General features: G+C 37.5%; 1 protein-coding gene across 1 annotated transcript in view; it reads right to left on the bottom strand.

The window, feature by feature from the left end:
• Window positions 1-4,290: 4,290 nt before the first annotated feature.
• mafa (MAF bZIP transcription factor a) overlaps window positions 4,291-14,836 on the bottom strand; it is a 90,236-nt gene continuing 79,690 nt past the window's right edge. Inside the window, exon 3 of the mRNA XM_032561089.1 lies at window positions 4,291-12,603. The gene's annotated coding sequence lies outside the window, so the exon portion shown is untranslated. The remainder of the gene's footprint in view (window positions 12,604-14,836) is intronic.

Genomic DNA, 14,836 nt, shown 5'->3' with positions numbered 1-14,836 from the left:
TGCTTGTATCTGAAAGTGGTTTTAGATTTTTTTTAGAGGTATTCTTGTTTGGAATCATTGGAAATAAGGTTTTCTAAAGTGACGATCATGAAAAACCATCATACCATTGTAAGTTAGTAGAAAATCAAGACTTCATTGGCATGATGAGAAGCTAACACCTAAATGGTTGAAATTACCAGCTATTTGGCTGTCTTAAATTAGATGTTTGAGTTTGTACAAAAGTGACGAAATTCTATAGGTGGTGGAAAGCTCAAGATATAAATAATCAGTGTTCTCCATTTTACTGGATTTTAGCAATTCTAAATAACTCAAAGTGACAAATGTCATACCCTTATAACACAATGCTTTACCAGCAAACATTAAGTGCTGTTACATTAAGTGATGTGAGGTTTATTGTTATTTTTTGCTTTTTCTTCAGCCAAACAACTTTTGTGTTGTTTGGCTTTCAGAAAGTAAATTGATTGCTGATCATGAATCTGATGGAATTTCCAAACAACTACAAGACCTGAAAAAGCACAGATATCTACCACCTTTGAAAACATTTCACAAAAAACTGCCTTGTAGAAAATCAAAAATATTACTGGATACTTGGAAGGCTGAGGCACATTAGTACAACTTGAATCTTAATCAGCATAAGATTGTGTATAATGATGGATGCTCTGTTGTGAAAATAATACGCATAAAAATGGTCTTTTGTGAAAGCACCTGGTTTAAAATCTAAGATAACATTGTGTCCCAAGGACAAAAAAACTTTTCAATTGTGGTTGTTTCGAATTGCCAAAATCAGCTAAAAGAGGGTGTTTCTGTATACTTGTTAGCCTTCCACCACTGAGGAATTATTTACTATTCTACAAACTCACTGCAATATGACATCTGTTTACAACAATTAGAGGAGCCTATTTCCCCTTTGTGCAGTTTTTTCAGAACATGGTTGTCACCGTGAAGTTGACAACAAACACAAAGGTGTGTGCCAGACTTTGTACAATGGGGCTATACAAAACCTTCCCTCTCTCTAACTCAATTGCCATTTTCTCTCTCTTCTGCTTTTGTTTTCTCCAGCCTCATTTGTGTTGGTATTTATCTGAGAAACAGATACAAAATCCTTCGCTCTGTCTGAATGAAGAGTCATTTACAACTACAAAACCTGTATTTTACCATTACAATGCCCTCAGACAATGGAATATATCCGCCTGGCTCATTTGTACTCATTTCCGTTGTTCTGGTTAAAGACGTGCCATGGTAGAATCATTTCCTCCTCCACTTGGTGTATTAGATAAGAAGATGATGCAGATAAGTTCCTCAATACAGCCTTCTCCCCTACTGGCAAATCCACATCATTTAGCATTGTGAGGATCACAATGATAGTTTATTATGGCTCATTCAGAGCTCAACAATGATTTAAACATTTTCAGCAGACGAAGAAGGATGCTGTTTCAGATCACTCATCCATTTATGCCTTTTTCTGTTTGGTAGCGGCTGTTTGCTGCTTTGGACCGCTTTGACTATTGTTGGCATCAAAGCTAAAACCATTAATACAACTGAAAAGCCGCATGCACGTTTAACCAAAAATACCAAAAGGAGACACACCAAAGCCACCTGATGTGGAGTGAGTGTGCACTCATGGGCCACATGTAATTGGGCCACATATAATCATATCTATCTGTCTATATATAATATAACATTGATCAATAAATTATATCGACTTAGAAATACTATGGAACCTCTAAAGGGACATAGAAGAAAAGTCAAAAAAATAACTTTCTCATGTGAGAAAGTTATTTTCTCACTAGATAGTATCTGGTGTGCACCAGATAGTGTCTGGTAAGCACAAGATACTATCTGGTACGCACAAGAAAGTGTCTGTGGCGCACAATATAGCATCTGGTGCACACCAGAACGTTCTTTTTTTGTCTTTTTTCTTTCTAGTACATCTGTAAATCAATGGCCACTTGTCTTGGCACACTGGTTTTCTTCTCTGGTTCAGTGTCTGATGGGACACTGGAAAATACTATTATTGTGTAGACATTATGCAAAAAGGAGTTGGCCTGTCACCGAATCTATTCAAGCCTAAAATACCATCTGAATTCAAAACCTATTGCAGCAAACGCATATGTCCCCAACGCTAATATCAGCGAATATGTTCCAAATTTCAAAGATTTTTTCAGAGAAGTTACATGAATGATTAGGACTTCCTGTAGCATTTTGCACCAATCTGAATGTTTGAGTAACCCGATTAACAGGATAAATATTTGTTGTTAAGCATGTCTATTTACTAAATTATTTAGCAGGAAAATTTATTTTCAAATTGAAGATATTGCTGATATTGTTGTTATACATTTTTTTGTAATTAATTACAACCCTGCAAATAACTTGATTAAAAATTTTAATTGAATCCCATCACTAAAATATGGAGGGTTAGAAGTGACACAATTAAATGAATACATGAATTATTAAATCATTAATTAAATGTACCATGAAATAAATAAATGTTTAATTAAGTAGTCAAATGATTTATTTAATGATGTGAGTTAGAGAAACACAGGGAATGTATTGAGAATGAGATTTAGATATTATGTATAACACAATGAACATTCCCATTTCCCTGGGATCTTGTGAAGAAAGGATATCTTTCTGTTCTGCTAATCTCTCCCTCAGATGTCAGACACCTACAATATTGAATTTCACTGACACCTAGGTCATTAATGAGAAGCAGAACGACACCTTCGTATTATAGCTTGTGTCTTTGCACTCTCCATTTCTATTACTTGCTTTAATAAATTACTGTCCAATAAGAAGTTTTATGATCTTGGCATATGTTGCCTTTTATAGGTGAAAATAATTGCATTCCCACATCACCCTGCCCCTTCCGAACATGAGAATGAGACCAGCAGAGCCTACAAAATGAGATAGTTTCACAGTGTCTGCACAAGTCCTTCCCATTTGGGTCGTTACACCACCCCCCCTATTTCTTTTTCTGTTTCGTGGCTTACCTTCACAAGCACCACCACCCTCCCAGCCCCTCAACTCTCTCAACTCCACTCATGCCTAAAGACGCCTGCACTTGCATGCCAACAGGCACTCTTAAACCCACAGCCCTATACCACCCCATCCCCCATTTGACTTCACATACTCAGTCCGTTTCTAAGGCGCACACATGCACAGGGAGTCTTGTTTTTGAGTTCCCACTGAAGTGTGACAGAAGCCACTTGACAGGTGACACACACACTTGATGTTATCGGGTCAGGGCCAGATATTCAGCCTCTTGAGTGATGAGAGACTGTCACTCGTATTGTTTATCTATGCTACAGAAGGAGAGAGGTAAGGGTGACAGAAAAATGCCAAATATCACTGAGGGACTTGGGACGGACTTTACATGTGGAATTTGTGGTCACAACAGTCAAAAAACTAGAGACTCTGAGAGTTTGTGATGAAATGGATCATCATGAGAGTGTGTGCTAAACTGTCAGACAAAGACTTGTGGGTGCCTGAATAGAAGTGGTCCTCAGTCATTTTGAAAAATGCGCTGGAGTCCGCTCACAAATTGATGTGGCTTTGTTATCGGCATTGTCGATTGATTTCACCCGAGGCAATAATGAAATAACTAATTGAATGTGTCCTCTTGTGAACAATTTGTGGGAATGAGCAAAACACAAACATACCACGCCATGAATGGTTTAACTGATTGAAGTCTGCGTCTGATAACCTTCACTTAACCATAAGAGATATGCCTTGAGCATAAAGGAAAAATGAATTGCTGTTTAGACATCACTCTGAAATATCAGCATCTGATCACGAGTACAATGTCATTAAGCATGTTTGTTCAATGATTTCTTCTATCTCATGATATTTAAAATAACCTGAGTAAGAATTAAGCATGGGAATAACCAACCTGACTTGTTTGAAAAAGTCGCTGATTTTGTCAAAAAAAAAAAATCACTTTCCCTGAATAAGTGTATCGTGACAGTGGTGATTATATTTTGTTTAGATGAAATGTTTAAGCATGGCAGTGTGATGGTATATTTAATTCAGTACTGTCCAATCTAATATGCAACAATATGTTGAGATGATGTGAAATGCAATATTCCTCCATTTTTACATTTCATCATAGATGTAATTAAAATAATAGTTAAACGCAAGTCAAAATTTGATTTAAAAAAAAAAAAAAACTTTTTATAAGCTTGGGTTGTTTACAGTTTCTATATTCATGCTCAATAACTTATTTTTTCTTCTTTTCTTTACATGGAAACATTTAAAGGATAAATGAGAGAAAACATCACACAGCTTGACATGTTTTCTTGTTACAATACTTATTTATTAAATTTAAAATATCTTTAGCACAGGTTAGAAATTAGATACTTCCGTCTACCATGGGTGCCTTGGGATTTAACATGGTTCTAAAATGGCTTACAATAAACACTCTTAAAAAGCACCCCACCACCCACCCTCTGCAAAAAAATCCAGTTTTCTCCATTGCTCCTTACATGCAATGTCACAATAGAGCTTCTAGGGCAAAGAGAAATTTTGGATATACATCTTTTTTTTTTCTTTTTTTTAACTAAACATTGTTTTACAAAAGCGGAAACAAATTCCAAAATGAAAAAAAAATGTTATTTACTTGAGTACTCTTTCCATGTTAGTAATTATTGGAAAAATCTGAATCAGCAAAAATAATTGTTCTATTCATGTAAGTTGCATTTATTTCCAGAAGCGTATCCTTTCAAAACTACACTTGATATAGCTGGTGATGTGCCTTCTTTTCTGCTGACACAACTCTAATGGCAGCTCAGTTTTGAAAAATTGTATTTGTTGTGTGTCATACTCAGCTATTAATAGGAGTATGCATGTCAGCATGCAGTGGCAATCAAGAATTAAACACAAAACAGCCAGAACACCAACTTGTCCTCATTTTGATTGCTACTTACACTATTCCACAGACTGGTAATTTATTATCATATTTGCCCTTACCTCACCTCTTGGGAAAAAAAAAAAAAAAAAAAAAATCAAGTAACATGAGCACAGCACTGGAGTAAATGGCAGGCCAATGCAATACTTATCAGTAAGAAAACATTACCAGCTAAGACATATTTTTCCCTTTTTGACATCATTACAAACCATATTGTTGTTCACAATTTATTATGCTGTTTCCACTTTTGCTTTTTGTCATTATTACATGCCATATGAGCAGTCTGGATTACAAAAGTACCTGAACAAATTGCGTGTACATTAGCATGCATAGCTGTTTGTTATTTACATTTTATTTACAAGATTGACCTAAGAAAAGAAGGACCTAGAGTACATTTTGTTTCACGTGTTTCATTTACATTTCCAAGATGGAGAACAGAAACCAGCCTCGTATGGATTTGCAGAGTACACAGGACATGCACATAAAGTATGCTTGACTGAACAACTTATATTGTTTTATCCCCATCACTGAAAAAAGGAATAACTGAACACTGTAACAGGCTGTGTCTCTGACCAGCACCATCCGCATTGCATAACAAAGATCTATTTTTTCCTTTGTATTGTGCACCAGCTTGTAAGCACAGGGGGCTTGGAAAGGTTAATTTACGATGTTAACCGTGCCGTGAAGGGAAAAGCAAATAGGAAAGAGCATGCACAGCACCAGAGAAGGACATTAAGCTGTGGTTACATCTTTCTCTTTGCAACTCCCTGTATCTGTCCGGTGACAACAGTAGGTCCCCCCTGTTGTGTACAAAGACACAGGGCTATCACTATCCATCATTGTAGACACGCTGAGAGGATTTTACACAAGTGATCAGGCTGTAAGCAGGCACTCACAGCAGCTAACATTGTTTTATTTTCTTAAATGCTATGCTTTTTAGTAGCCACAGTAAAATGCCCGTATTAAAATAAAGAGTAAAAAAAGAAATAATAATAATTAAAAACAAATCTAAAGGACATTTAGCGTCAATGTATCTTAATAGAAAAAAGACAATGGTAAAATAAAATAATTTCTTTTAAACTTACAATATAATGCATTGGCTCCAAAGTGTCAGTATTAGGCTGTATAGGCATGTTTCATATTAGCTAATGAGAAACTTTTGTTTTGTTTTTTTATCTAAAATAATGAATGAAATAAATTTTTTGAACACACAGTGTTTGTTAAAAAAACAAACAAAAAAAACATTTTCCATTTAGTGATTCTAATGACAGTATTTTTAGGGAAGAGTATCCTGCTCATGGGTCATTAAAATTATTGCTCATTTAGCAAGAACATCAGTATCCCGTCCTCAGTTTTCCCCACTGCTACGAGTCCTTTGTCCATCTCCAGCTCATTTACAGTCAACCTCTAATATGGGCAATCAGCAGCACTGTCCTCTCACTAGGGGTCCATAAACACTTGATTTCACAGGACTGCCTTTGATCAAGGAGTGAGGTGACTGCCAGAGTATGTTAATGTGCTTTCCCATAAAGCTTATCTCTGACTGGGGTCAGGAAAGGCCAAGTGGCAAGGGGCTGATTGCCATAGCAATAAGACCCCAGAATCTGTTACTGCAGCTTACAACCCCTTTGATAATATAACAGCTACCCATAAGGTCTACCTTTTGATAATCATACCCCTCATTCAGGCACATGTGGGAAATAATGTGGACATTTACCACAGAACAATTGAAATGAGGGGTGAGCACAAATTAACCTCAAGCAACAGCAAAGGGGCTCGTAGTGGTGGGATATCATAAACTTTTAATTGTTCACGAGCAACAGTATTTTAAAAGCATGTAAAAACAAAGTGATGAGCTGACCCTTCCAAATGATCAACATAAAGTAAGTAAAGTTACGTCCCTTTGCTATTTAAAGAAACCTTAGTTTTGAAAACATTACGTTTTACTTTGCACATTGAGATGCATAACGATAGCTCTCTATTTTTTGCCTGGTGTATATAATGATATCATATAATTTAGCTAGCAAACGATGGGAGCTTTGAAACACAGTTGGAAGACATATGGTTATCCCCTGCTGTCTACCACTCTCAGCTCTGTAGGGGGGCCAGAAGGGACATATTTGTAACTTTCTGGACACCACAAACTTTTCACTTCTTTTAAAACTGAAGGATTACACCCTGATCACAGCAGGGAGAACAGCACGCCTCCATTAAAGAAGCAGTTGAGCCCCTTTAATCTGTATTTTACACCCTGAAGACAAGCTGAAACATCATTTCAGTAGTCATGCCATCTGATCAGGCTCAGATAGCAGGAAAAGATTAAAATTAAATCTAGACTGTTACCTTTCTTCCTGGCCCTTTGTGTTTGATCCTCAAGTAAAGTAAACACAGACCAAAAACCTGCTCCTTGTTTTTCATGTGCATTAGCTACATCAATTGTTTCTCAAAGAAGGCAGATTGGAATCTAGTTAAGCTACTTTTTGTGCCAACAATTTGCTCTCTGCTTTCTGGCTCAGGTGCTAAAGACTAAATAAAGCTGTCAGAAGCCAGACTGCACAGTCAAACTGTGCTGACTGAAATGGTACCTTTTGACAGCTTCTAGCAATTTATTGCTCTCCTGTTTATTTGTTTCTCCAGTGGCAATAAAGGTATTAAGCATAAATCCCAAGTCTTTCATAAACATTTGCATAAAAAAACATACGTACAGATTTGAGCAATTTCACCACAGTTAATTCTGGTTTCCATGATTGCCTAATCAGAAACTAAGGATTTAGTTTACAGCATTTGTCAGTGGCATTACACTAAGGTCAGCCCCAAGCATTTCCTACAATTGAGGCATTTTGGTTAATCCGATTCTCTCCACCCCCACCTTCACCCCCAATCTTCTTGGGAGCCCATCTCATTTTTGCGAAGGGCTTGGTGGCTCACTGCCCACATAGAGCTCAAGCTTATGTATGGGGCAGAATAAGGAGGGAGTCAGGGCTTTACAACGTCTATTATTCATTCCAGTTATTAGCTCTGTGACATAAGGAGGCCTTCTCTGTCTTTGCTGTGGCTTGTCTAATAAAGCAGCTCTAACCCATAGTATCTCTGCATCACCATCTATCACTCATCAAGCTGTTTTTTTAAATTCCTTTTTTAAATTTTTTTTTTACCATAAACAGCTAAATGAGTTACAGCTCACACAGTTGGGGGTGCCTGCATTGTTTAGAGATGGTTTATGTGAATCATTTATCAGAAGTTTTACTTCAGCCTATTGGTCAGGATTAAACAAAAGCGGTTGACATGGGTTGCTGCTCTGTGTAATCCTTTCACCTTTGACTCCACTCCCACTACCTCACTCAAACCAGTGGCCAAGCAGTATTAAGTGGCTGATGTTGTTACAAATTATGTTATAAATGGATTATTCAAGATTAGTATTACACTGCTGTCGCGTAAACAACTGCCACTGAACTGGTTAGGCCTATGCACTGTGGGACATAAGCTGTCTTAAGTTTGTTTTGGAAGTAGGAGTTACATTACACCTGAGTTGAACACATTCTATTTGCAAGGCAGAAAGCGTTGGGATTTCCTTTTTTTTTTTGTTTTGGCGCTAACTCAAATTAGCATTTATGACAGATATTTTTTAAAATATATTTTCTTTCCTGTTTCATTTTTTATATACTACACCAACAAAGGTATGTTGTAATAGGCGTGCCACTGGTTTATTGAGATACAAAAATTCATTACTTACAAATTTTACTAAATCATATATTCTCCCCAGCCATAACAGATTAAATACTGGGAGCTAATGTGCAAACTTTGACTTCACAGTTCAAGCTGCAACTTCAAGGAGCATTTTTGTTTTATATCTGTCCTGGACTTTGGATGTTCTGATTCCTAACTGAACAGGAAGCATAAATAGCCTTGACTAGATTTGTGATGTTCTTCTCCATTATTCATGCCTACAGGTGTACTCTATATGTTGGCCCAATGTGTCTACCTCAAGCTGCACAGAAACATAAAGTGCACATAGGTTAGCCAGTGATCACACTCACAAACTGTTCAGAGATAATCACACAGTATGGCCTTATTTACCCAAATATAAGAGGAAAATAGTAGTCAAGTAAAGTGGAGAAAAGTTAACCGGCACTGAGCTGAAAGAGCAGCTGCCCGTAAAAATAATTCCTCAATCAGCATGGAACAACAAAACATCTTTCTGCTTCTTGCTCTTGTTTATCTTTCAGACATGGGTGTAGCAACTTAAAAAGGTCAATATCACTCAGGCTTCTGTTAGCTTAATCAGAAAAAAACAAGATTGCAGGGGCTTCTTTATCCTCGTACCCCACTGACTAAAGAGAGGGATTGATGACTTTGCTGAAGCCGATTATATCTGTCCAGAAAAAGAGGGCGATGGAAAAGAGATGAAAGGATAAAAGGTATAGTTGATAAAGACAGAAATCCGGTATTATAAAAAAAATCAGTGGCTGAGAAAAAGGGGAGCCAAGTTTCTAAGAAATAGGGGGAAAGAATATGAAGAAAAAACGGGAGGCTGATTAAGTGAGGCTTGAATAAGGCAGCAGACGAGAGAAGGCAGCGGATGGGGCCCAATAGGGGGTAAATCGGAATCAGTAAGGCTCAATATCGTAGTGCCCTTGCACCCCTCCTCCCTCCTACAATATCCATCATGATAATATACATACAACATAGCTCTCTGGGTAATATATCTTTGACCTGTGATTACGCTAACAGCCTATTGTTTACACACTGAACAATCCCATTATGTAGGCGATCTGTTTACTTATAGTCTTGCTGTTTTGATTAACATGGTTTGAACATGTGTATATGAGATTGTGTAAGCCAAAGACCAGGGAAATACTTACTGTGTATTTGTGTGCACCCAGATCTACATGTGGAGGTGTCCAACCCTATATTCTCCATGTGAGTGTGAAGCCTTCATCCAAATCTATTAGAAAAAACATCTTATCCTGTCACATACTGGTATATCTTAAAAGAAATGGGACTTTGTTTAATGTCTAAAAACATGGAAGGTTTGAGTCTGAGAGACTCACTCAGTGTCTTGTTTCTTCTCACCTGTTTCCTATTTGACTGTCATGTTCATCCTTTTTGTGTTTTAAATCTTCTTTAACTAATCACTGCTAAGACATGAGCCCAAATTTGTTTACGAGTTGACTGTAAATACTTCATGTTGTTCAATGTGCAAAATTTGACTAAAACTGTGTACCTTCATGGTCTCAACAGTAGGACATAACGTCACATCTAACCAAATTTTCTGCTTAAAAACATCTGTGTATTAGAGTGTGTTCTGAATTAATGTGCAGGAATTAGTCATGCCTGTATCATTTTCTGTCTGAAAAGTAAAACTCTTGATCTCAAGAGTCTTAAGAGTTTATACTGTATTTCCTTTAGTCATTTTTATTTTTACTTGGGGAAGTTCTGTCACTATTTCTAGAAGTTTAAGCAAATGCAGCTGTCAGGGTTTAAATAAAAAATCACAGAGGGTAACAGGTATTTGACCACAAGATTGAACATCTGGTTGAGCTAAGGGGTCTGCTCATTAACAGAAAGTTAACCTCAGACAGGACGTGAGGTCATAGTAGCCCAGAGAGTTACATTATGGTGTAACAATTTGAGGTCAAGGGGTTGTTGAGCTCTCCAAGGAGGTCAGAAAAAAATTATCATGTAGTTGTTTGGATCTCTAAAATTCTTCAACGTTGTCTAAGTAAATTTAGTTCTTTTCCTCCCTATCCTTTCTCTAAAGCCCTGCCTTTCCTCTTACTCTCTCCTCTTGGACCTCTCTGTCAGTGTGTAGACTCATTGAAATGTGCAAATCCTTTTGACACAAGATGAATAGACAGTTGTTGGCAGGACGCCGCATGCCACTTTGTTTGCTGCCACTTAACTGGAGCAACCCAGCCTGCCTCCCCTTTCTATTCTCCTCCTCATGCTTGCCATGGCCAAGTTTCAGCCTGACATTAGAAGGGAGGGTGTGCTTTCCTTTAATGTGTTTAGATTTATCAGCTCTGCAGGTAAGTGTGGGGGGAACAAAAAAATTGTTTTTCGTACACTACTGTACATTTTCAGAAACAGAAAAAAGGGGATAGAAAATTAAGAAAGAGTGTACATTGGTTCAGTCAGTCAACTGATTGACTATGTGCATGTACTCAACTATGAGTAGTTGTTATGTTCCATCTACAAGTTAACATGCAGAGTACAGCATCTGAGACTACACAGACTCATCCTAGTGTACATATATACAGCAACAAGCAATGAGTGTATTAGTTTTTAAGTGAATATTTGATGTTTTCTCCATTGCTATACAGGAATCAGTGCTGAACTTCCTTCATGAGGCTCTCATTTTTTTCATGCAGCAAAATTGTGGACTGTGGGGATAACATAGGGAGTCACTGGTAGGACATGAATTTCTTAAGAGGTAGAGAGGATGCACGGTGGCGGAGAATTGCTGTCCAACAAGTTACAATAGCTTTCCTCTGTTGTCCATGCAAATGTTATCTGCCTTCGCCAGTGAGGGACTAATCATTGAGGTCATCTGTTCATTGGCTAGGTGTTTCATCTGTCAGTGCATTTGGTTATCATCAAAGTTCATGGAAGACGGAGGATAACTCCTCATGTCCACATTGCAGGAATTCCATTTTGCTTCCCCATGTGTAGGCTCAGGTGTAGAGCACAGTTTGGAACCGTGCAAAGAAAAATGTGTCCCAATAAGACAGCAGCTTTGCTTACAGCAGTTATGGGCATTTAGAAGGAGGGCACAGTTATTGCATTGGAAATACACAAATTACATACAAGGAGAAAATGTCCAATACTAACATTAAATCATAGATGAAATGCTGAACATTGTGGTTTTGTCAGGCCAGTGGATTGATGGCATTTCCCATTCACCTTGTCTTTCCCCATTACAAGATAGAGACAAAACCAAATGTATTCCTGGTGTTAGAGACCTATAATTAATCCCTTTATGCATCTACTCAAATACAATGAAAAAAAATTTAATTATAAAATACTGAGATACTGAATGGTTTACCAATTTGGGGAATGCAAACTATAGTCTTGTCCATGCTGCTGCTTTCACTCATTTCTATTTACATATATTAATGTGGATATTAGATAGGAAGACTAGGCTGTTGCTTAAAAAATAAAAATAAGAGCGATACTTTTACATATCAAATAATGATACCAAAGACAATAAAATTATACTTAAAATGAACATTTCATGGGCTTTTGACTCATAAAATGTATTCAGGTTTTGTGAGGTAAATCAATTCATGAGCACTCACTCCACAGTAATAAGGTTTATGAATTTGGTGACAACAATTGAGTATGCTGCCTGTTTCAGGAAAAAGGTTGTTTTCATGATTTATTTACAGTAGCATGCATCATTGATCTTCGCACTCAAAAGAAAATAGTCTTTCGAAAGTATTTATCTGGTGTTTTCAATCATCTCATGATTATGAGTCTCTTATTTTTTTTCTTTTGTCTTGTTTTGTACAAAAAGCTGCAGGTAAAATATCAAGGAGGGAATTCAGAGAAAATGCCACTTTCAAGATCTTCAATGTGGGGGTTTTGAGAGAATCTAGACGGTCTTCTTTGAAGTTCTTCATTATTAACTTTGTGCTTTGTAGGTTTCTTGGTGCAACTGGTCAGCCACTTGGATGCCATCATAATCCTTGTTGTGTTATCTATAACAGAAAGAGGAAAACACATTAAATTGAGATTCACACTATAGAGTTGTGCTGTAATGCATGCTCAGAAATAAACACACTCAGAAGATCTACTGCGACACAGTGAGTGAACTCCAAAATATGAGATATTCAGGACAATTGCCTTGATTCAGTCTTGTCTTCAAGGGTCTATGCTCACACACATACAGTGAGTCACAAGCACTGCATTTTGAGAAAGACGTGGGCTCTGCTGTCACCAGTGCCAGTTTAAAAACAAAGACAGAGTGACCACCCTGTGAGTGTACACTGCGAGCCAGCTTGGCTGAGATTCAGGGTGACAGTGGTATCAGCATGGGGGGTGACTCCTTAATCAGCTTTAATTAAGGCCAAAGAAAGACGAGCAAATTCCTGAACAGCGTGTCTACTTTATATCTACTGTATATCATTCAATCTGTTTGTGGTTTATCCAAATACAAAGCCAAAGTACAGTTTTTTACTAGATTTGTGTTTGAAACCATACAAAGTTCAGTGTGATTGTTCAACAACACACAGTGTGTGAGGATGATTCATGTTGCCAGGAGTAGTGCCTGTGGGTGGGCCATTAGACACAGAGACTGCAGTGGAATTCAGCTACTGCCTACTGGAGATCCAATTACATGACCCTACTGTAAAGGTGCATCCTGCACCTATTATAAATCACCACAAACAAAGAAACTATTGACACTGCATTGCATACTATTACACTTCCCCTCATTCCTGTAAATCATGAATATATAAACATGTACAATGCTCTGATTAAGTATTTCCTCCCGATACATATTTCTTCTTTTATTGCTTGTTTTGTCATACATTTTGGATCATCAAATAAATTTTAACCTAAAGATACCCTTAGTAAATACAGAGTAGTCTTCTGTAATACCGTTCATTAAAGGAAATAGTACAATCCAAACCAACTTGGCCCCATGTGAAAATATTTATTATCCCCCTTGCGAAATTAGGACTCAACTGAATCCAATTATTTGGTGAAATTTTATGAGCTGCATCCAGGCCTGATTGTTTCCAGGCCAGTAAAATGAAGAAATGAAACACAATGTGTTTGACTACACATGGCAAACTAAAAGATGGTAAAGGTCTTCTCTCTCCTCTATGAACTTTTTTCAATATTTTGAATGATGATGTACTTGTCTTTAAGACTCCAGCGGACCACATAATAATTCTTCACAAAAGGAGCAGTAGTAAACCATCACAAGAAATACTGATCAATCAGTTACTTCAAGATCACATCAGTAACTCATTAAAGATGTCACAAAATTATTCAGAACACCTTATGTTGCACTGCGAGTCTCACCTGGCTAAGGTGAGGTCAGTGTTCAGCATTCACCATTAAGAAAGACTAGATAGGGTGGTGTAGAAGCAGAGTGTGGGCCTCATATATGGAGGCTGATAATCTATGATGCAGTAGTCTTTGGTTTGATCCCAGACCTTGAGATCTTTGCTGTATGTCCCACTGCCTGCTCACCTTCTCTCTCAAAGTCTGAGGGCTGATAAAAAAGGACAAGTGACCACTGCTGAATTAAAGACCAATTTTTGACCTTTCATTCATCAGCAAAATTACCTAAAAACTGTTTCAACAGTCAAATAGTTTCTTAGCAAAGACTACTGCTTGGATCTCATTTAGTCCAGTACTCAGACAGTCCAATTCTGAGACAGTACTGAGAATGCCCCAGTGCAAGTGTTTAATTTTATCCACATACACAGTGTTGGACCTCAGTGCAGCTTTTGACACTGTCGACCACAACAGAATCAGATTCTCTGGTACAGTCCATAACTAGTTTGAATCTTATCTAAACTACAGTACCTTATTTGGTTCAATAGGTAACTTCTCATCGGAGTGGACACATGCAGGGTACCTCAAGATTCAATCCTAGAACCCCACCTATTTGATATCTACATGCTCCTGGTAGCTCAGGTTATAACAAGTAATAAGATTAGGTGCCATAACTATATAGATTATATTTAATTTTGATCAAACCATAATTACCATGATTTACCGCTCTTTAATTAAATCAGTTTTGATCCTTTCCCTTGGTGTCATGGTTTGGTCAAGCAACACTGAGTGAAAACAGTGCTCTTCACCAGATTAAGCTGTTGTCTAAACAATCAGTTACATCCCTGTACATCAGCCAGGTACAGCAGATGGCCTTTTCTCTTTTAAAAGATTTTCACCACCTTTACAGGGAGTCCCTGGTCC

Source organism: Xiphophorus hellerii, chromosome 4 (genome assembly GCF_003331165.1).
Source record: "Xiphophorus hellerii strain 12219 chromosome 4, Xiphophorus_hellerii-4.1, whole genome shotgun sequence".
Lineage (NCBI taxonomy): Eukaryota > Metazoa > Chordata > Actinopteri > Cyprinodontiformes > Poeciliidae > Xiphophorus > Xiphophorus hellerii.
Note: the sequence above shows the minus strand (reverse complement) of the source record. Positions and strands in the feature narration are given on the sequence as shown.